This window comes from Cavia porcellus, unplaced genomic scaffold (genome assembly GCF_034190915.1).
Source record: "Cavia porcellus strain 051 isolate PalLab524CR breed Dunkin Hartley unplaced genomic scaffold, mCavPor4.1 scaffold_32, whole genome shotgun sequence".
Classification (NCBI taxonomy): Eukaryota; Metazoa; Chordata; class Mammalia; order Rodentia; family Caviidae; genus Cavia; species Cavia porcellus.
The window spans coordinates 29688297-29711791 of NW_026947515.1; the positions used below are offsets into that span (position 1 = coordinate 29688297).

At 54.4% G+C, this 23495-nt stretch overlaps 1 protein-coding gene across 3 annotated transcripts in view; it reads left to right on the plus strand.

Annotated features, from left to right (window-relative positions):
- The first annotated feature begins 20119 nt into the window (after positions 1 to 20119).
- The window catches only part of Bahcc1 (BAH domain and coiled-coil containing 1), a 57831-nt gene continuing 54455 nt past the window's right edge, over positions 20120 to 23495 (plus strand). For all 3 annotated transcript variants that reach the window (XM_023562914.2, XM_063242259.1, XM_023562916.2), the window contains exon 1: positions 20120 to 20309. The gene's annotated coding sequence lies outside the window, so the exon portion shown is untranslated. The remainder of the gene's footprint in view (positions 20310 to 23495) is intronic.

A 23495-nucleotide genomic window follows, 5' to 3' on the forward strand; every position in this document is an offset into this window, starting at 1 on the left:
GTGGCCAGCAGCCCACCCCCTGCTCTGTAAATGGGATATGGCTGGCCCAGGATAGGCCGGGCCCCTCATGCACCTGAATGTCTGGGCCCCTGGGTACCTGTATGTCTGGACACAGGGGCACCTAGACTGTGCCCTTGCCCCAGAGACAGCCAGCTTCCCTGGGGGACCCAGAAGTTTGGGTAAGGGTGACAAAAAGCAAGAGACCAGAAGCCAAAACAAAAGCATTGAAGTATAGCCGGGCGTCGTGGCTCACACTTGTAATCCCAGCACTCGGGAGGCTGAGGCAGGAGGATCGTTGTGAGTTCGAGACCAGACTGGGCTACAAAGTGAGCTCAAGGCCAGCCTGAACTGCATAGAGAGACCCTGCCTCAAAAAGACAAAAAAAAAAAAAAAAAAAAAAAGCATCAAAGTATGTTAGAGGCTTCAGAGCCCAGGGGAACTGAGAAGGAGCAATGCAGGGATGGCATGGCCCGACCTGGTACAGCTGTGACTCTGTGCAGGTGGGCAACCTCAGGAGCTACCTGGGTGCAGGGGCCACTTGGTACAGCTGTCCTCAGTGCCTATCCATGTGGTGCTTTGCTATGCATACAACTGCAGAGCCAGGGGCCACGGTGCCAGGAGCCAGGCAGCCTTTGGCTCTGTCCATGTTCTGCGGCCTGAACAAGTGATCTTTTCCCCTCGGTGTACAGTACAGCTGCAGGTAGAGGTGGTGCCTGCTCCCCAGTCTGGACAACTAAGGGAGTGACAGAGCCTCAGTGCCTGAGGGTGACAGGTCTCTCAGCTCGATGCATGGGGGTGAAGCACTGGGTGACACTAGGTTCTGTCCAACCTCCTTGCCTCCAACCCTCCAGCCCATTCTCCCCATCCACATCATCTGCTTGGGAGCAGACCCACTCCAGGACCTCCTCCAGCGCAGCCCCCCAGCCTCTCCGAGACTCTGGAGCTGGAGCAGCCACTGTCAGGTGGGATTTCTGAGGAGCCCTAAGGGCAGCACTGGCTCACATAATTGGGTCTGGGGCAAAGTTGGAGGACGGTGGAGGACAGGGTAGGCTGAGGGGCTGAACAGAGCCTTTCCCACGATGGGCCTGGGCAGTTTGAGTCACAGCACATTATCAGAAGCCAGCAAGAGGCAGGGACAAGAAACAGACACAAGGAACCTTCCTCGTTACTACAGGCAACTCAGCAGGTAGAGCTCTGTCCCCCAGAAAGACACATTCAAGTCCTGCCTGTACCTGTGTCGAACCTAGGAATCAGGGTCTTTGCACGCAGACTAAGTTAGGATGGGGTCTAATGGGAGCGGGGAGGACCTTTGGTCTAGTGCCTGTTGTCCCAGTTAACAGTGAGACCCTGATGTGGTGGTGACAGCTGTGCAGCAACACAAATATTCTTTTTTTAAAAAATTTTTTTTAAATTTTTTTTTTATCAGTACCGGGGATCTAACTCACGACTGCCTGCTTGCAAGGCAAGCGCTTATGCCGCTGAGCTAAATCCCCAGCCCCAACACAAATATTCTTAATGCTCCTGAGCTGTGCACTCAGAAATGCTTAATTAAAATGGAAAGTTATACACATACACACACATACGCACAATTTTTAGGAAGCTCATATATATATGCACAGTTTTGAGGAATGACTAAATAAAAGCTTAGGCACATGAAGTGATAAGGGGTATGTGCAGTGAGAGAGCTGTGTGACACGCCCGTGGCCCTCACTGTCCACGCAGAGCCTGACAAGAGATGCACACAGGAAGAGCAACTCGCCAGATTCAGAGGCGAGCATATGCAGTCAGATGCTTCAGAAGGCATTGATCACCTGAGTCCACTGCCACCTCTGAATTTTTACCTCTACGTAAAAATTTCAGAAAGGATACAGAGAAAGCCAGAGGGAGGCAACGAGAGACCTGATAGGAGAGGAGCAGCTGGGGAAGACAAGGCAGAGGTGGAGATGGGGCTGCCCAGCAAGGAAGGACAAAGGTGGGGACAATGGGAGAAACTGGCCCACTTCTGCCGCTAGAACTGTGAGAAGATAGATTCTTGTCATCTGGGCTGCCCTGTCTGTGGGTCATTTGTCACAGACCCCAGACACCGCTGCATGGCCCAGCTATGAGTGTGAGTTCTGGTGAGGGAAGGTAGCAGGCATTCTGGTAGTGAGGCCAGGAGGTCACGTGGGTGGAAGCCACTGGAAGCCGGAGGAGGCAGGATGGGGTGTCCACCAGTCAGGAGGACCAGCTATGAAACAGAAGTGCCCAGGCCCCTGGCAACAGGGCAGGGTCCAGCCAGCCCAGGGTCGGGAGGTTGGGGCTAGACAGCCTGGCAGGGAGATGCTGTGGCTGCCACCTGGTGCTTGGTGGCCTCTGCCTGGCACTGGGGGCTGGATGCACTGCTCTTGGTCCAAGAATGTAAGGGGAGGTGCAGAGACACGGGTCTGGGCAAGGCAGCAGTGCCAGACCCTAGAACCACGGCTCAGGCCTCCTCTGGCTGGCCCAGGGGATAACCCTGCCTGCAATGACCTGTCTGATCCATGCCTCCTGACACCACTTTCTCTCTCCTTGCCTCGATGGCGTCTCCTCCTGAGGCTTGGTCTAGTCCCCTCCTGTCCCTGCCATGACCCCACCTGCGTCACTATCTAGTGTCCCCCAGCATACCTCAGCACCCAGTCCCCATTGCCAGGCAGGGATGGCCTCCCTCAGTGGACCTAGCCACCTCGCAATTTCCCACAGTGGCTGATGTCCATGCCAAGCCTTTCTCCCTGCCACCTGCTGACCCCCTGGCACTGGTCTCCATGAAGGCCCCCCTCAAGGGTGCAGGCCCAGGATGGCAGGCACACATGGCTCTGCTCCAGTACCTACACTTTCTCTCTCTCTCTCTCTCTCTCTCTCTCTCTCTCTCTCTCTCTCTCCTCCTCATGCAGAATCCAGCTGAGCCTTTGCATACCTGCATACCTTCCCCGAGCCAAGTGTCATCCCTTCCTGGGCCCTGCACCCAGCCACCTGGCCTGTCCTGCTCAGCAGGACCCAGTATGGCCCCTCTGAGGGACACCCACAGCTCTCCCTCAGTCAAAGCCCTCTACTGGTTCTCCCTGTCTAGGGCCTAGAGCCGAGGACTCCTCATCGGCCTGAAAAGATCTCTGAATCCAGGTGTTGATGCCCACTCTTTCAGACTGTCCTGCTGCCCCTCCTGGCCCATTCAGGGCCTGGCTGCCCTCCTTTCTAAGCCCTTGGGGCTTTGTACCTGCAGTCCTTCCTCCTGTTTGATGCACCCTTGCCTCCTTTAGCCCTGGGCTCAGATAGTGTCTGAGCTCCCTGTTTAAAATGGAAACACCTTTCCAGGCCCCCTGGTCCCCAGGCAGCACCCTGGATATGCTATGTAACTGGAACATGGCGTTGTCATGATCTTGCCCATGTCCGTGGGCTGCGTGAACTCCAGTGTCCAGCTCTGTGCCAAGACCCCACTTCCTGTATGCATACCGGTTAAAGCATGGCCCTGAGTGTCGTGTGGCGACTGGTCAGCTGTGCAGGCTGTGTGTGAGCTGGGGACAGGCCCACGGGCGCCCTACCTGCACCCATAGGCCCCATGGGCACCCTACCTCCACCCATGGGCTTGGCCACTGGGTCTCAGCCCTGGGTGTCTCCGTCAGTCAGGCAGTGCTGCCCAAAAGCTTTGAAGCAGAGAAAGCTGTCACTGCAGGGAAAGCCTGCAAGGGAACCCCAGGTGCCCTGGAGAGAGAGAAAAGCTTTGCAGTAGCCCTGGGACCTCAACCTGAAGGTCCGAAGGTGGGCTCTGAGCAGCTGGGGCAGGGCCAGGTGATGAGCACAGGAGCCATCAGATAGGCCAGTGGGCAGGAGGCGGGTACGGAAAGCTACCCCACCCCCTCCAGTTTCTTTCTTTCTTTTTTTTTTTTTAATTGGTAAAGAGGATGGAACTCACACCTGCCTGCTTGCAAGACAGGTGCTTATGCTGCTGAGCTAAATCCCTAGCCCCAAAAAACTTTTTATTTTTTTGGTGGTACCAGGGATTGAACTCACAGCCTTGCGCTTGCTAGGCAGGCGAGGCACTTATGCCACTGAGCTAAATCCCCAGCCCTCTCCTCCAGTTTCTAACAAAGGCTACTCCACTGAGTCAGGCAGCAAGGCCTCCCAAACAAGGTGCCATGCCAGCTGGACCCCGCTGCAGAATGCCTCTTGAACCTACATCACATTGTACACAAAATTCATTAAAAGCGAGTCACCCACCAAAAAGTGAAAAATACACTCCAACACTTCTAGAATAAGACATAAGGCCATCTTGTTTAAGACACTGGTCAGCAGAGTTTTTTGACAGGACACCATGGACACTAGACCTGAAAGAAAAGACTGGGCTTCATTAAAATTAGGAATTTGGAGATGCCAGGAAGAAAGTAAAAAAGAATCTGCACCGAGCAGTGGTGGATGCTGATAGAACCAGCTACTCAGGAGGCTGAGGCAGGAGGATCATCGAGGTTGAGGTCAGCCTGGGAAACACAGCAAGACCCTGTCTCAAAACAAAAAGAACTGGGTATGTAGCCCAGTGGTGTTCATGCCATATTGCTGTGTCTCCACAGGTGAACAGAAAGATGTCCAGAATATATCGAGAGTACCCACAAATCAAGAAGAAAAAGATAACTCAATTGGGTTGTTTTAGAAGCAGGTAACACACTGAAACAAGCATCTCATGGACCAAAAGGTACCGATGGGGCCAACACAGGGATGAGTATCTAATCATTAGCGAGCAGGGAGATGAACATGTAATCCGCCAGCAATGCTGCCTCAACTTCGCCAGGAGGCTGACAGTGCTAGATGTCAGGAAGACATGGGATGACGGGGCTCTCTCACTTCTGACAGGAGTGTGGAATTGCCATTGTCTCCTCTGAAAACCATTTAGCCACCTAAATGGTGTCCCAGCATCCTGGATGGAATTAGCCCATGCTGGTTAATCGACGTGACTGGTCAAACGTTCCTCCGGGTGTGTCTGTGATGGTGTCACTTCAGGGAGGAAGTCAGCATTTGACTGGATGAGCATAGACTGAGGGCAGAAGACGGCCCAATCCAATGTGGGTGGGCCTCATTTAATCAGTTGAAGATGGATCCCAATATACTGATCTTCCAAAGGATAAGAGATTTCCTCCTGCAAACTGGGCATGCAAACTGGGGCACTCACACTGTCTCCTCAGTTCTCCTGGGCCACAGCATGCCCAGTGCAGATCTTGGGACCCACCAACCCTGTACTCCAGTCCCAGTTCCTTCTAGCAAACCTCCTTATGTAGACAGAGACCAAAGCAGGAACAAGAGAGTGCCCCGTAGGTCATGGTGGTGCACGCCTGTAACCCCAGCACTCTGGGAGGCTGGGGTGGGCGGTCTGAGAGTTTGAGCCCAGCCTGGGCAACTAAGCAACTTAGTGAGATCCTATCTCAAAACAAAAAATAATTAAAAGGGCCAGAATGTAGCTCAGTGTATAGTTTAGTTTTTTTTTTAAAAAATGAAGAAAAATGAGAAGAAAAGAAAGAAAGGGTGTCCACCTTATAGCCTCCGCTGACTTCCACTGTTTCCCAGGCCTGCTGTGATGACGTCCTGGTGTTTTACAGCCACCCAGATTTATTCCTCCACGGCTCTGAAACTGAGGCGTGGGCAGGGCTGGTTTCTCGTGGAGCCTCCAAGAAACACTGTCTACACCTTTCCTCCTGCTTTTGGTGGCCATGGCAAACCCTGCTGTCGCTTGGCCTGTCGCTCCCTCGGTCTGCATCCTGCCTCCCTCTCACATCTTCCTCCCTCCGACCAGTGCCTGCCGGGCCTCCTCTCTGCTTCTCTGCACCTGTCAACTGGGCGTCTGGGTGCTTCTCATCTCGCAGGCAGGAGAGCCACCGGGGTTCCTCTGGAGACCAACTGTGCCTTCTTCCAGACCTGGCTGTGAAGACAGTCGAGCTGACCACAGGATAAGGGGTCTCATCCCAACAGAGGCCAGCTCAGCCACTGCTGTGAGCACCAGTACCACCTGGGGTTACTCTGGGGGGGTCCAAGACGGGACCAAGGGCAGAGCAGAGGGGAGATGTGGAGGCTGAGTCTCTGGAGGTGGGACCCTTGGTTAGACTGGTCCAGAAATGAAGGGGTTTGGGGAAATCTTTAGACAGGATCAGGGAGCTGGAAGGGACATAGGGGTATGAGGGAGCCAGAGTGGGTCCCAGTACAGGTGAGACTGTCTTGTTGCCATAGGACTTCTCTATGGGGGAAGGGTGGGGGCTTGCACCAGCCCAGCTACACCCAACAGGCACCTGGCCCATATGTCCCCGTGGGGACAGCAGCCAGGGTCCCTTCTGCACCCAAGGATGAGCTGCCTATCCCAGGAGGAGCATGGTACCACCTCCCGGTGTGGCACCTGGGCAGGGTGAGGAGACTGGGATACTGTCCAGCATGTGCCGCTGGCTGTCCCCAGCCTAGGTGACCGATACCTGGATTTGAGGACAGGAGGCAGAATACACAGCCAAACTGAGCTGTGTGACCAGGGGCAAGGGCAGACCCAGTGAACCTTTAGGACTGTGTGGCCAGGGTCCAGTCACCCTACCTCTATGGACCCTAGGACAGGAGAGGCAATTACTCCGCATCTCAGTCCAGGCCAGTTGACAGCTCTGCACAAGCTGCAAAGTGCACAGAAACATTCTGGGGTGGAGGTGGAACCCTGGGCCCCTGGCTTTCCTCTGTGGAAGGAGGAAGCTCTGGGCTTTCTGATCTCTGCCCTCTAAGGGCAAACCTGACAACTGCCCTTTCCAAAAAGCAGAAAGGAAAGACCCAGTTGTATCATCCCTGTTCAGCTGGAGACAGAGGAAGCTGATGATTCAAGAGCAAGGAGGTTCATGGTGACAGGCCTGGGCAAATGAGGGCAGATTCCCACCACCCTGAGCCTCCACATCCACCTCTATAACCCCACAGGAGGGACAGGGGTGCTTGGCAGAGCCCCCTAAACAGAGCTCCCAGCTGTCTCACAGCCACCAAACCCAGCGTCAAGCCACACGAGACATGTGGCCTGGCTCTCTGCATCTAGGTGAGGCTCCCAGTGAGCTGGCTTCTTATTCATTCCAGAGAGAAAACATTTCTGCCTGAAGCCGAATTGAACTGCCCAGGACTCCAATCTGGCAATCTCCTAATTCTCCTAGGATTTAAACCCTTCCTCCCCACCTCTTTGTGCAGGTCCTGGGATCCTCATCTTTCCCTGGCAGTTGATGGCTGTGCCCCCTGCAGAGTGAGGGTCCCTTCTGATCCCTATCCTGTCCCTCTGGGTATTTTGGGGGACACACACCCATACCTTTCACCCAGAGTAGCCTGCGGCTGTCATAACAAAGAGCCACAAACTGAAGCTTTAATACAATGACTTTTATTCTCTCAGAGTTCTGGACAGCAGAATCCCAAATCAAAGAGTCAGCACAACACCCCATCTCTCTCTTAGGGCACCCTCATTAGATGTAGGGCCCACCCTAAGTCCAACATGAATCCTGCTTACCTCAATGTATCTGTAGAGGGCCTTTAGCCTGATTACTCAGTCTGTAGTTCCAGCTGGAGCTCTCTCGTGGGAGGGTCACTATTCAGCCCACTAAGGTGGGACCCTTGAATTGGGATGGTGCTGCTGCCAAGGAGCTCAGTTGGCGGTGGCCTTTGAGTCGTGAACAAAGCATAGACTGCCAGGGAACAGGCTAGGGAAGGAGCTGGGGAAGAGGCAACAGGGAGGCTTGCCTGGGGCCTTGGATAATTGTTCCTATCAAGAAAGGAAGTGCCGGACAGAGAATGTCATGGGTGAGCCCCGTCCCCAAGTCCTGGGCTTCTCTGTGCTGTCTGAGGCTGCCCATCACCCCTGTAATTGCCAGGATGGAAGAGTGAGGCAAGGGGAGAAACTGGGCCACCTGTAGCTTTCCTATCCATGTGCAGAAGCAACAAGAGACAATGGTGGTATTGGCCAGGCCACACAGGGACTGAGTGGTCCCTTGGAAATGTGGGGCTGCTGCCAAGAGGCCCAGGGGTGGCTGCAGCTATGGGGGCAAGGGGCTGACATGGGCTCTGGGAGTGGCCTTGGACAGTACACCCTAGGGACAGGGTCACAGGTACGGGGAGCTATGTTTATGGGGTGGCTCTCTCTCCACTTGGTGACAGGCATGTTTAGTGGGGGTCTAACCTGCCTGCCTCCTTGACCCAGCATGGGGAGGAACCGTTCATCTTTCTGATTTTCCACCCAAACCTTTAAATGTGGGCTCTACAGTTTATTAGTATTATAAATCACTCAACAGGAAGACGAACGTGCAACAACACTGGACCGGACCCACCTGCTCCTCACCTGTGGGGATGGCCCTGCAGTTCTGTCAGAACCCTCAGCCCCTATCTCAGCCCCTTCCCCACGGGGCCTCATCTCAGACTCCTGCCAGACCAGGTAAGCAGGCTGAGAGCCCTGGTAGATGAGACAGGAGTCCCTTGAGGTCCCACTTTCATTTGAAGGGTGCTTCATAGAATGGGAGGGGGCACACAGGTTCAGCCCAGGTCTGGTCCCCAACACTGGTCAAAGCCCCTTCCTAGCTATTCATATCTAGGTCAGGCTGGTCACTCTGAACCAGCAAACATCAGGGACCCCTCTAAGGCTGAACTATCAGCCCAAATCCCAAATTTGCTAGAGCTCTTGGGCTGGGGCTGGGTGGCCTGGCTTCATGTGCAGAGACCCCTTCAGCACAGAGGACTGCCTGGTGGCCAGTCCTGCTCCCTTATGGTCCCTTCCTGGGGCAGCTGCTCAAGGACCATGCATGGCCATATACTTCCCTTTGGCCAGCTGAGGATAATGAGAAGCCCTCCGGCACTGGCAGGGGGCCCCTGCTCCCCAAACCTCTTGCCCCTCCCCTGGTGACTCCCTCTTAAGACTCTGTCTGGGGGAACCTTGGCTGCAGGTCTGAAGGTTTTAGGTCTGCACTGTCCATACACAGGGCTCCAGGCTCTAGCCACTTGTTGCCAAACCATCAATCTCAGGTCCCCACTCACTGGACATCCTCCAGAGGTGCAAAGGGGACAGAGCTGCCACCAGCCACAGCCACTCAGGGCAGGGATGGAGGGGGGATGCCCTGTGAGAGACCAGCACAGTGAGATCACCACACAGCTGTGGGGTACAGGGGCTGCAGGGGAGCCCAGCCTTACACGGAGGACCAGGCTCCATACGCTCTGCCCTTGCTGGGTACCCCACCCACGCCTTTGCTTGTCAGGCCACATCTGTGGTTACTGGGCTGCTGTCCTCAGAGACCAGGAACCCTGCCTGGCTGAGGTACCTTCCTATGGGTGACCAGGAAACTACTTTGTCATTGCCTGTCATTTCTGGGAGCAAGGACTTTTGTGCCCTAACCTACAGCACACACCTGGAATGCAGCTGATGGGTTTCGCCCTCAAGGAGGAGGGCAAGCTGGGGCACCCTAATGCTTACAGTACTCAAGGGCCTTTGATGCAGGGATGGGGCCAGGGGAGAGGAATACCCTAACTGTTCCCCAACAAAGTGGCTGGGGCCCATTGGGAGTAAGTTACTGACCTGGCTTGTAGGTTTGTTTCATGTAGTGTTTATTGGCAGGTTTCTTTGTTTCTGATTATAAAATGAATACATTTTAAAAGGGGAATTAGAATTATAAAGACAATAAAGCCTGCCCATCACACAATTCCCCAAGTTTACTTCCTCAGTCTCCAGACACTGGCCCAGGAGGAGGAGTGGGCAACATCAACTACTAAATACTGGTGAGTTCTCAAGATCCCACCAAGTCCTCTACACCTCCCACCCCCTCAAATTCCTAACAGTGCAGGGAAGATCTCACTTCCTAGCCCAGACTCACTGCTGCCCCTCAAAGCAGTGGGACTGCAGATAACATCTGCCTGTCCCTTTCGGCCTCCAGCAAGCTTCCCTGGCTGACCCACAGCTCAGCCTGCTCTGTAGTCACTGCAAGGTCTTTCGGCTAAGAGGGAGATTTGTGCCGGTGTTCAGACAATTGAATGCAGATGTCTTGTGCTCTGGGTGAATGATTTGGGGGTGACAATGCACAATGTATGTACCATTGTTGTTCCAGGATTGACATGTTTTGAAATTTTGTTGGGAGTTTTTCTTTTCTTTTTATCCTTCAATAAAATGCATTTTAAAAAACAAGCAAACAAACCAACCAAAATCCAGTAAATAAATAAATACTTTTTTAAAAAGGTCCTTCAGCTACCAGCCTCATCCCCTACTCAGCCAAGCCGAGGATCTCCAGGTTCCCCTCCCTCTCCTGTCTGGACTAGGACCTAGTGACACCGATGGATGGATGCCCTGTGTAGGCTCCTCCTCTTCAGGATGACCACGAACCCCCAGAAAGGTCAGTCAGTCTGTGCCAGAGCCAGATCAGGCCTGAGGAACTACTGCTTGGTTCTATTGCAGCTAGACCCAGGGTGGAGGAGGCAGGAATGTAGGGGGAGGTGGAGTAGAGGTCAGAACCACTGCAACTACCTTGATCTCCTCACCTGGCCACCTCATGGCCTCCAGTGGCCACATCTATTTAACAGGAAAAAAGAAACTGAGTCTAACAAAATTGTGTCAAAACTGATTGATGCTCCGAATGTCCCCCACCTCCGGGTGGCAGGCACATGGCCGCGGAGACTGTATATCCCCTGCCCTTTTAAGGGTTAACTGAGGCCCAAAAGCCAAAAAGCACACAGCTCTTGTTCTGAGGCCCGCTGATCCCCACGTCCCGTGGTCACCACGGGGTATGGGTGCGGACAAAGCCGTGTTCATGGAAGCCCAGGGCCTGATAACAGTGGCACAAGGACCCCTTTCTCTGCTGTCCCCAGCTGTGTCCCCTCCCCCAGCAGGCCTGACATCAGAGGCTCTGGGTCAGACATCCTGGGAGCACCCCCGCCCCCCAAGCTCAGCTGCTGGGGCTCTGAGAAATTCACAGGGGGATGCGGTGGGGAGGCCCCTGCCTGAATGGTACACGCAGCTGCTGCTGGCTCAATCTGTCCCCATTGAGAAGCTGCCTGCATTTTTACAACTGATTTTTGAGCCTAAAAGTGGAGGTTCACATCCAGCCCGTTATGCGTAATCTTGTTGGTTTAAGGCCAACTTGACCTTTTGGAATCTGGCTTTCAGATTCTTGCCGTATCTTAGCAGTTCCTCCCCGCCAAAGTCAGAGTCCCGGCTTGTGTCACACACCTTCACCCCAAGGACTCAGAGAAGGAGGCTGCCTGGGTGGTGCCTGTCTGTGGGTGTAGGTGGGGGAGGGGCACCAGGAAAACAGGGCCTATTCTGTAAGCGCTGTGATCTAAAACGCTTCTGAACTTCAAATGGCTGTCTGGACTCATCTGTGAGTCTTAGCGCAGTCACGACCCAAAGCCTAGCTGACCCTTGTTTTAGTTTTGTAGAAGAATCCAAAGCCACCAGCCAAGCCCCTGGCTGAGAAGTAGGGCAATGCATTCACTCTGTCTCAGCTTGCTTGTCAGTAAAGTGGGCACCATCGTCACCTGGTCTCTGTCACAGGCTGTCTGGAGGTTATCTAGGGCAGGGTCTGGCACCCAGATGCCTGCACAGGCTAAAAAGGAGGAATGAGCAAAGGAGCCTTAGGCATAATCAAGCTCTGTGGAGCCCCTGTGGCTCCCCACTCAGGCCAGGACACAGGGCAAGCCAGATCCCTGCCTCTCTTCTTGAGCTAGTGGGGTCTGGAAATGGCCCCTTCTTTCATTCCTAGCAGTCCTCAGTTGCTCCCTCTTTCCCTCCCTCGCAAGCACATCTCAACGTCCCCACTTACCGAAAGCCCAGTCTCTGGCCAGCTGTGCATCCCAGTACAACCCGTGTAAAAGGACCTAAGCCCTAGAGGATCCAGGTAGTTTGTGGCCAGAGGCGGCTGAGCCTAGGTCCTCCCCATGGCCTGAGTCAGGGGTGGGGTTAGGACGATGGGGGGTCTGGCTGGAGAAAGCGCCCGGGCCGGGAAGTGTCGTCGCCCATGCCATGCGCCCCACAGCCAGACTTACCCTGCCGTTGGGACAAAGGCGGGCAGAGTGGGACGGAGCGGCGCCTTTAAGGATGCGGCGCAGTCGGTTCGGTACCGGAGGCGCCGGGCGCAGGTAGTCAGGCGGAGGACCGCGGTCAGGACCGTTGCTCGCGATCTTTCTCCACCTACATCTCGTGGGGTTACGCAGCCTGGGGCACCGGCACTCCCAGCAGCGCGGAACCGCACCTCGGCCCGAGGCTGTGAACCAGCCTGGTCTCGGCTGCTCGCCTCGAGGTTCCGTCCAAAAGTGCCGCGAGCGGGCCGAGGGTCGAGTCCAGTCCCAGCCGCCGATGGGATCGGAAAGAAATAAGCTTCTGGCCCGGGGCTCCGGTTCGAGGCAGCGACCACTCTCCTCCTCGCGCCCGCAGCCCCCTCCCCGAAGCCGAAGAAGAGCCGGCCTGCCGGGGAAAGAGATTAAATTTCGCTCCTCTCATCAATTTTCTGTTTAATGTCGCCGGGCCCCATTGTGGGAGCGGGAAGCATGTCACCCAGGCCATAAATTCGCGATTACGGCGCCCGCGGCCGCCTCCCCGCTCCCGGGGCCTGGGCGCCTGGGCGGACTCGGCGAGCAGGTGGGGACCTGAGCCAGGGCCAAGAGCAGGTGGGGACCCGAGCCTGGGCCAGCGACTCGCAGCCGCGGCTTCTCCCGACGCGGGTCTCCCGCGCTCAGCCTGCTCCTGCGGCGGCGGCGCTTCCAAAGCGCTTTTGTTTCTGGCTTGGATGTGGGGCCTTGATTTCTCACCACCTGTCTCAGGAGGCTTTTTGCATAAAAACTTCTGCCATTAAGAAAGAGAGAAAGAGTAAGCGAGCCAAGCAAATAATTCCAGTTAGAAGAAAATGGCCCATTCATGCGCGCACCTTTGCCACCCAAGGGAGCAGGCAGGCCGTTGCTTCTCCTGAGATGGGGCCCCAGCAGAAACTGCTGGCTGGGTCAGGCTCCTTCTGCTTGGGCTGTGGAAAGAGCTAGGGAGTGTCCCTTGCGGGCTTACTAACATATCATGAATTGAGGTGGAGTATGTATATGTGCATGTCAAAAAAATGGATCTACTGAATGATTTTTAACTTACAACCGTCCTGTTAACAGAAGAGGTGATGGTTATGCTACAGGCCAGGCAGCAGCCAGGGGTCAGGTAGTCCTATCACCAGACCCCTTCTGCTGTTCTTCGGATCTGGAAGACAGCACTTTGCAATAGCTTCCAGCTGCTCTGTGGGACTTTGATGGGAAAAATTTATTTTTGGTCTATAAGTGCTAAAGGCCAAAGACTCAATTCTCCCCAGAAAGAAGGGCGAAGGGAAGGTCTCTATGCCCTGGAGAGGGAGCCCTAGAGGATGCAGGTACAGCCCACACCTGAGAGCTGGGTCTGGAATGGGTATGGGGAGCCCTGGAAACACAGCAGTGTTCCTTGACATGCTCTGTGACTGTGTAGGAGGTGTCCAGGTGGATGGACAGCACCCTACACAACAGGGCCCTCTGCTGGGGCAGGGGTACTTTGGGGGGTTTTCAAAATGGGGAAGGAATCCTGGGGACCCAGAGAAATCCAAGCACAAACTGGCTTCAGATGCCTGCCATCTGGGGTGACAGTCAGGAGGGCCAGGGTGCTGCTCTGATAGCAGTCTGGGCTGTCAGGGACACCAGAGAAGTGTGTGTGTGTGTGTGGGGGGTGCTATTGCCCTCATAGACTCCAGGGTCTACCTGCTCCTATAGGTTCTGTTGCTCATCCCACTGAATGGCTGAAGCCGGCTTAAACTAGCTGGGCCTCACTGAAAGGCCCTGATACCCGGCCTGCATCCCCCTCCTGGGGCCCTGGAAGAGGCTGCAGCCTCCTCTAGTGCACCCACTGGTGTGGACCAGATTGGGCAAGTCTGGGTCTGGGGTCTTGAACAGCACAGCTGGGCCCTAGTAGCCCTGCAGCCAGTGACTTCGGTACTTCCTTGGACTGTCTGTGTGGTAAAGTAGACAGTTGAGGTGGGTATCCTTTCAGCTTCACTCTGCTTTGGAGGATATGCCAGGAAAGACCACATAAGCCCCCTCTGCTCAGGCTCTGCCTAGGCACTTGTCCCCAGTAGGGGACCTCTAGCTACTCAGCCCTCACATCCAGCCCTGTTGGTCTGAGGTCTGATTACCCAGCTTCCCCTCCCCGCCTAGGGTCCAGGCATGGGGTCCTTCCTTACTGCCAAGATGGCTTGGGCCAACCTCCTGCCTGAAAACTGATCACTCCTTATTCAGGCAGATCCCAGAACCATCTCCCCCTACCCAGAGAATCTGTTCCTGCCCCCTCCGCCACTCCCACACTCAGCTACAGGAGGCTGTGCTGTGTGGAAGGAGCTCACCTGGATAGGTGGGTGGCTAGCACAGAACTACTGCCACTCTCTGGGACTTCCAGGGTGCTCCTCACCCGAGGAAGGGACTATGACCAGGAGGCTGGAGGGGTGCAAGCCCTCAAGGGATGGAGGATGGGCTAGGCCCTTCCTCCTTTGCCTAGGAGACCTGCATCTTCCCATCTTCCTGATCCCTGTAGTACTAGTAACAATCATACTGTCACTAATAAAGTCAGGGAGAAGCCAGGCCACGGACGCATCTGCCCTTTATGAAAATCACTTTAATTTAACCCAGATGGGTCTCCTCGCTGATAACCTCATTCGACGAGCACCCTGAATTATACTTTCCGGGTGAACACACTGGGTTATATTTAGCCACAAATTACCACTGTTTAACAAGCACCTTCCTTGCATGCAGAGGGGGAGGGGCAGCTTCCTGACCTGGTTGGAGTAAACCAGAAACAACAAAAGTTAAACCTCCCTCTGAGTAGGCTCCTGGGGAAGCTGTTTATCTGACTTTACAGTCTCCCAAGCGGCTGCTTTTCTTGCTTTTTAAAACTTACAACCAGGTCCTGTGGTCCATCCTGGAGACTATGGCCCACAGTTCTAACCTGGGCCTCAGCCTGGGGTCCCAGTACTCCAAGCAGGTATTGCCCTAGCCCACTTTTCTAAGTCTGGAGCTGGGCCCTACCTGGGAATGAGCAGCCTCCAGGATGTGACAGAGGAATCTCTTTGAGGCCTCGCTCCCTGTAACCCTTCCTCCTCAGCCAGTCCCTCCTCTCCTGCTTTCTGCACCCTACACTGGGACTAAGCTGATGGAGCAGGCAATGAGGGTGGGGGCTGCCGGTTCACCAGTCACCTGGCCTCTGGGCTCAGACCAAGTAATAAAAGGGCTGTGACTGAAGGCTTCTCTTTAGAACTGGGATGCTCACTCTCCTCTCCCAGAGAGGCTAGGCTGAAAAAGCTTAAGGCCCAAAGGCAGCAGCCTGGCAAAAAGACAGGCATACCTGGTGCCTTTTACTTTTTTTTTTTTTTTTGGTGCCAAAGCTCAAACTCACAACCTGGTGTTTGCCAAGCAGGCACTTAGCTGCTGAGCTAAACCCCCGGCCCCTGGTGCCCCTAACTCTGTGTGGGACTTCTGCTCATCACAGGGGTTTCCAAGTCTTCCCTGGAAGGGTTCCAGGGAGTTAGGTGACAGAAAGGGGATTTGGGCTTTTCCTTCCTATACCCAGCGAGACGACAGACCTTTTGGAACTTTCCATAACAAACAGCTGGCTGTGGCACTTGTGCCATAGGTTCACCACCACTGTTACCATGCAAAGGTTGTGATAAAAAGCACACCCCCCCCCCCACATGGTAGCAGAGAACTTTCTTCAGGGCGTGGGGTGGGGGCTGTTCAGGACCCTGCTTCTCAAACCGGGGAAGTCCCTTGGAAACTGCATGGTTTACCCCCACTTATCCCCTTATTTCACAGAAAGAATGAAAATTCCTTAATTGCCTGAGCAGTTCTCATTTGGTGTGGGGTAGGGTTGTCATATCAGGAGGGAGGGTTCAGGGAGCTATGGACCTTCTTAAACCCCTCCTGCCCTAGTCCACTACTCCAGTCCTGTCCTGCCTGAGCCTGGGTCCAGTCAGCACCAGTCCAATTTGCATGCTGATCAAGCACTAACAAACGGGGACTGGGGGCAGCACACTGCCACCCACCTCTCTAGATGCAAGCTTCAGGCCTGGCCCCTGGACCTGTCTCTGCAAGCCTCTGGTGGGAAGAATTAAGAGTCAATTTTTGTCATCAAGAAATTGTTTCTAATTTGTCCTTTGACTAATGGCCCAGGGAACAATGGAGAGACACCAACACACAATTACCCAGCAGTGCTGCTCACTTGCTCTCTGGCCTGAGCAGGCATTTATTTGGAGCAAAGACTAATTCAAAATTTTATGCAACTTGTCTGACACCCTCCCTCATCTTAAAAAATGATTATTTTGGATAGTGGGACCTCAGTCATTTGGGAGCTGAGAGATCTAATCTGCTGGCAGTCTGAAGAGGTGTGCCTATGTGGTGAGGGAGAGCTGAAGGGTCTTTAGGGTGTGTTGGGGTGACGGTGGCCACAGTAGTTTCAGTGAGTGCTTCTACACCAGGACACTGTGTTGGTGTATGATTTGGACATATTGTATACATGCATATGTGGGAGTGATATGTCGTGTGAAATTCACACATGCAAGCATGTTATGGATTTATGTGTATACACAGCTGATGTGTGAGCACACATGTAAGTGGAGCACACGTAGCTGTGTACACATGTTCACAAATGTTCGTGTATGTGTGACTGTGTGATGAAGGCATGTGTGAGTGGTCAGGCCGAGGTGTCAAGGCACAGTTGTGTGTGGCAGCCACTCATCTTCACCCAGGCTGAAGGGATCCCTTAAGGGTGCTTGCTAAGCCTGCAGAAGTTACCAGTGCCCCCGCTGGGGAGAAATGGGACTGGGGGCTGCTGAATGTGTGAGCTGGTGACTGGGAATCTGAGGCCCAGCCCATTGAGAACCCAGGGCTTTATAAAACTTCACCTGACTGCAAAAGACCTGGATGTTCCAGGGTCAAGACTGACCTTAGGTTCATCATGCTTTCTCCTCTTTTTGCCCTTAAACCTGCAGATCCCCACACCACGCTCTTCAAAATTAAAAACATTTGTTAGCAAGGACAGAAGAAAGACCACAAGGGAAGTAGGGAGGTTTCCTCTTTGTGGATGTTAAGCCCAGCCAATGTGCTTGGGCCCTCTGGCTATGAGGCAGTCCTTCAAGGGGAACCCGGAAAGCTCATTCTGGTCCTGTGGAGGGCCAGCATAGGCACTGCGTGGCTCCGGTCCCTCACTGCATGCAGCAGGCCCATTGGCAGTCATGTGCCATAAGGACCATTTTGAAACAGTACTGAGAGAAGGAGGGGAGCCTCACTAGATTTATTCTAAGTGAACGATGAAGTAGAAGAGGGGAGCAGAAGCTTCCGGGTAGAGGCAGAGAGTTGCTCTGTGTGGCTGTGGCGGGGGTTGGGACACGACAGAGAGTTATCAGGGCCTTCCCAAGAGTGCACCCCAGAGATAGGGGATAGCACTTGGGGGCTGCAAAACCAGGTCTCACCCCCTTAAGTTAGCATCCGTGCTGCCATCAGCAGGATGTAAAGCTAGTATGGAGAGAAGAGAGGGAAAGGAGCAATCCTGCATCTGCCTGACTGGGGCTGGAGCAGACCTGTACCTCAGTGGGCTCCAGGCCCATCTCCTGCGGGGCGGGGGGTGGGTGACCTAGAGCGCGCTTTAGGTGACCTAGAGGTCTTTTCTGCTGGACCCCCAGGGTCTCCTAGGGGACCTAGAAACTGGGAGGGCTGAAGTATTCTCTGTTCGATCCGTGACTTTCTCCATGTATTTTTTTCTTGCTCGTATAAACAGCGATATATATATATATATACTTTTATACATATATATATATATATTTATATACTTTTATACATATATATATATATATATTTTTTTTTTCTCTTTAGTTGAAGTAGGGGTCTACAAATTAAAAGAGGAAAAAAAGATTTCTCGATCAGAAAACAAGCTCAGTAGAGAAAGCTTTGGGAACTCAGCTTCCAAAGAAGCACCGGAAACGCACCCTCTGCAAGGGGCACCCGGAGTAGGCTGAGATCCTGACTTACAGAGAAGGGAGCTGGGGTGGTCTCCTCAGTGTGTGTGGGAAGCGGGAAGCCTCCGCGTGCGCCCGCCGCTCTAGAGCTAAATCGACCCGGCTCCCCCGACATTTGCCAGGGCCGCGCCTTGCTGCCTAATTTTCTGAAGCCACTACGAACTCGGTGGTCCGCGACCCCCACCCGGCGCCTGCGCCGCCCCCTGGGCCTGTACCCAAGGACCTAACTCAATTGCTCTGGTTAATGAATAGCCGCGGACTAATCGGATCTCCGGGCGCTCCGGTGATTTACGCATCGCGCCCGGGGCCGAGCTGTCGCCGCGCCGTGCTACTGGCTAGAAGCCCGGGCCGCTGGAGTCCTGGGTACCAGCGTCGCGGTGCCGGAACCCCAAGCCGACCGGGCCAGGCCCCAGACCTCGTCTAGCGCCCCCGGCCCGACCCGCGAGGCCCTACTTACCTGGCGCCCCTCCCAGCAGCGCCGCCTCAAGCGGGCGCAGAACTAGGCCTGGCCCCCGGCGGGCGGGAAATCCCAGAGTCCCCGCCCGCGGCCCCTACCCCAGGTCAGCGCAGCCCGCGGGGGGCGAGACTGGTCAGGATGTCCGCCCGCTTCCCTTTTCTCTCTGGATTCCTTTGATCCTCGGGCTCTCTACCTCACCTCGGCTCCTCGGCTGCCAGGGTCGGCCCGCGGGGATCCTGGAAACGGTCCCCAGCTTATCTCCTTTCATCAAGCGGCCTTGGGCCGCCTTGAAACCGCGGAGGCAGTAATTGCTTTTTTCAGGAGGCCCAGTGCGGACTGGACAACAGCCAATCAGCGCCTTGTTTACACTCAGTGAGTGACAGGCTGCTGGCTGAGTGCCAACCAATCCCAGCGGTCCCGTGGGACAGGGCCCTAGGCTTAGGGGGGAGGCGGCGGGCGGAGACAGAAAGGAAACAACAGGCTGCGGGTTAACCCCTTCGCGTCCTCGCCGGAAGCAGGAGATAAAGAAATTCTAAGGCGTGTGAATGTGTCAGTTGGCATTTAGTTTACATATCCTATTTTTTTTTTCACGCGGAGAAAGAAGAGTAAAAAAAATGATGTATTCCTCGTGACTAAGACATCACCTCGGCTTCCCGAGAATAAATACCATTTGTATAGGAAACCAAATTCTCACCAAGATGCTTGCTTGCAGAATATTTTTTAACGTGGTTTGATTGTGATTACGGTGAAAAGAATTGTTCCGCGGCTATTTTCCAATGTAGTGAGAATGTAGCCGACATGCAGGAGGGCGGCTCTGAAAAATGCTAAGCCCCGTCTTTACACCAGGGCAACTTGCCTCAAAATTATCAAATGAGAAAGTACTTTTAAAACCTAGGAGCAGACAGAAAAGAGTCATTTTTGTCTTTGCAACAAGCCCTCGACTTTCCTTTTGGTTGCTGCTCTGCTGCAAAATCCCGCGGAGGGAGATAAAATTGAAGGTCTAGAACTTGACGTGAGGAGAAAGGCCTCGTCTCCCGATTCTTGAAGCGGGAAGAGGGCAGCGCCGTATCTGCCGTTCTGAAGCTCGCGTCTCCGCGGCGTGAGAAGGAACGCATTCCTGGGCTGGGGCCCGAGCGAGCCCGCCCGACGAGGTGTCCGGGTTTAGAAGTCGGCCCTATCGTGGTCCTTGTTCTGCGTCCTACCAGACAGATGCCAGGTATCCCAGAGGCATCTGCTTTTAGGGGTGTTGCTATTTCTTCTGGTATTCTGTGCACCGGAAGTCAAACGTTAGATCTGCTGGATTAAAAAAATAAAAAAGAAAGAAAAAGCCTTCGCTAAGCTTGGGAACGCGTTCTCACTCGCCCCTGCTTCCTCTCCCGCCCAGCGCTAACAGATTCCCATTCAGCAGCAATGATCTGCGCAGAGAAGCTGCGCACTCGCCAGGCTTGAATTAGGCGCCATCAGGCTCTGTAGTAGCCCTGCTGCTCCCTGATTGGCAGCTCCCTGGCTCGGCGCCAGCCTATTGGGAGGCCTGTTTACGCCGAATGAGTGGCACGAGCTCCAGTCCGTGGAGGGCCGCGCGGCCAATCAGCGCGCTGGCTGCTCGGGGGTGAGTGGCACGAGCTTATTAGTATGCAGGGCCCGTGGCTCGCCGCGCCGGGCTGCAGGCTTGAGAGCCGCTCTGGATGGGCTCGCTAGAGTCGTTGTTGTGGAAGCGGTGCATTTACAGTGCAACAGTCAGCACATTGAAAATACCAATAGGAATACAAAACAAAGTCACATTTACTGATTTAATTGTATTGCATTCAATTGTATCCAGGAAACAGCCTCCAGTAAGTAACTGAAATTGCTTTCATTTTTTGTATTTTTATTACTTTATTTTTTATTTTGGCTTTGGGGATTTACATTTTTTGGCAAGAAATTCAGAATTGTGGTGTTAAGAAATAATGTATCTTCCTTTTTAAAAATCCGTTATGTCGAGGTTTTTTTTTTTAAGTGGACTATATGATTTTTTTTTCCTCTCTGAAAAATCTTATTGATCGGTTTAAAATTCCCCTAGTAATGCGTCCTTGCCTTGCTCTGAGCGCTTGTTGTCTCGATCGACACCCAGCATTAAAAATAAATAATCGAGACAGGACGGGGACTACCTTGCAGCGTCCAGCGGAAGCCCCACGGGTGGCTCCGGGTGGACAGTCGGCGAGCTCCCAGCTCTAGAGAAACCACGAGCGAACCCCGATTACTTGCGTCCTCATCCTAGCCCCCTCCCCCGAGCGGTCCTGGATGGGCCCCGCCCGGTCGCTTGGCGGCACAGGGAGCCTGTCGGCTCCGGGGCCAGTGCCCAAAGGGGCTTTCCTGGTCGCGGCGAGGGTCGAGACGGGTGGGAGGGGTAACAGCGAGGTTTTTGGATTTCCCTTCATTTCTGAGCCTTTCAGAGAAAATGCTTTTCCGAAGGAGTGGGGGTGGAGGATGAGGGTCGAGGCTGAGGGCGTCTTCACCGTAAGCATACGGGGTAGCTTTCGTGGCGAGGTCCGCGAGAGTATACGTCCCCGGGCGTGGGGATCCGGCGCCACCCCAGCTCGCGTTCTTCTCCGTCGGGGGAGGGGCGGGCGCGGCCGTTTCGCAGGGAGCGGGTTCTGCAGCGCCGCTGGAATCACCGGCGCCCGGAGCGCGCTTGGCCCTGCAGGCCTGTTGCGGACCCCGAGCTCCGGAGACGGAGCCGGAGGGAAACAGACGAGCGGGGATCCAGGCTCTCAGTGGGCCTCAAAAGCGAAGGGTGAGGGGTTAGAAGGAAAAGTTGAACACAACGCAAACCTGTATAAACCCGGGATCCCAGAGCGCGGGAAGGAGAAAGCGGCGGCTCCGGGGGTCACGCCCTACCTCCTTGGGTAGGCGATGCGAGGTTCGCTTCTTTCCAAAAGGCCATTGTCGGGGATTCTCTGCCCTGCGCGGGGTCCTCTGCCCGCCACCGTTTTCATTGCATTTGTTCCTTGGTTCAGCCCTATTTTGGGGTCCTCCTCGGCGGCCTGTCCCAGGGCGGGGGAGATGGTGGGCTCGGAACCCCGGAGCGCGGCGGGTGGCGGCGCCGCAGCTCCTGGCCTTGGGACTGATTCACAGCCTTGGCCGCTGTGGCCGCTCACTGCCTGGCGACTCGGACTCCTGCGGGCAGGCGGCACTCGCGGCGTGGCGGCTCCGTAGCAGCGGAGAGCACAAAGAAAAACCCTCGCCAGTCTAGTGGGAATCGCGGCGGCACACACCAGTTATTTAGTCCACTCCTTTGGTGTAAAAAGCCGAGTAGATCGGTCGGAAAGGAGCCAGTGAGCTAGCGATCCTCCCGCAGAAGGTGGAAGAGTAAAGTTGCCGCTCGGTCCCAGAGCCCGCGTCTCAAGAATCGCGAGCAGCTCGCGCTTTCTCGACAATTTCCGTATTTCTTAGTGGAAAGAAGAGGGGGGAAAACACCCACAAAACAAAGGCCGAACACACATTGACTACCCTGAGGCCGCCGGGAGGCTCACAGCCCCTGCTCGCAGTTCGACCCCTCTCGGGCCCTCGGCGCCTTTGAAGCCGCAGGCTCCTGACCTCCCTCCCCTTCCAGCTTTCCCTTTGTCCTGCCCGGCGCCCTCCAGGACTTAACAGGCGCCGGCCAGCCCGGGCGCGCAAGCCCCTCGCCCGGCCCCTCAGCCCCTCCTCTGACCCCGGCGCGAGTAGCTCTTCGGCCTGCTGCTCTTGGCCATTGCGGCCTGGCTCGAAAGCCCGAGCGGCGGTTAGCTGAGTTGTTTGTTGGACCGGGGAAAAGTGTGGATCCCCTGAGGGAAGAGAGCCCTAAACCCTTTGTATGCAGTTTTGAGACAAAGAGAACTCTTTGTGTAGTCCCGTTTATTTACAATGCAAAAGCTCCCCGAATAAATATTAAAAAAGCTTATCAGCTGAACAAATATGTATTCACTTAATACATTATGTTTTCGGTTATAGATTAAATCAGACACAAAATAGTCTGCAAATAAGACGTTGTAGAACCTAGAGCATAAAATATAGCAATTTAAAATGGTATTTATGAAATAGAAAACATCTTAATCGCTTTGTTGTCACGGTGGGTAGGCTAAAGAAACCACCATAAGGCTTTCTGCAAACTTCACAATTAAGAATATAGAGCCCATCCATCTCCCTTATGTTGGAGGTGATACCAAACATTAAAACAATGCATGTTTAGGAAATAAGGAGAAATATGTAGAATGACAAAGGGTAAGAACCTTTGGTGGCACGTGCATGGTGGTGCTCTTTAAAGCTCTTGCTTGAGTCCAGTCTGAAATTGTCCCCAATTTTACCAGGGAGTGGGCTCCGAGGTAGGTGGGGGTGGAAGAAAAACGAGGTGAGGGTCATTTTTAGGTAGCCCTGAGGAAGATGGAGTGGGGGGGGGTGGGCGATAGTTGCAGATCTGCTGGGATCTGGGCATGGGTTAAGACTTCTGCTGGGCTGATCCTCCTGAGCTGTAGCTGCAGATCCCACATCCTGGGCGGCTGGGCCATGCGGAGACTGGCCCTGGCTGGACAATCTCAGGCAAGCACTGAATGGAGAGATGCCGAGGTCTATTTGGGTGGCTGAGAGAGAACAATTTGTGACTTTCAAAGCCCCCGGTCTGCAAAGGAAAATCCTGGGCGAATCTGATTGGGGGTGGGGTGGGGTGATTGTTCAGTCTCTTCAGGAAGCTCCGGGCTTGGGGACAGCAGGCCAGGCACTGCGGCGTGGTGGCCCAGGTGATGCTAGTGACGGTCGTGGGGCACCCGGGGCAGCCGGGAGTTGGCTTGGTGTCCTGGTACAGTGCTAGCAGGCGGAGGCTCGTCCCATTGGGACGGGGGGGGGGGTGCGACAGATTCAAAAGAATGGACTGAAAAGACGCATGGAGGGATGGGAGAGGAGAGAAAAGAAAGGTTATAAAAAAAACTCTTGAGTTACGATCAATAAAATTACTCGCTTAATTAGCATGGTTATTCGGTTAAGCGGAATGTAGTATAAAGCTGGAC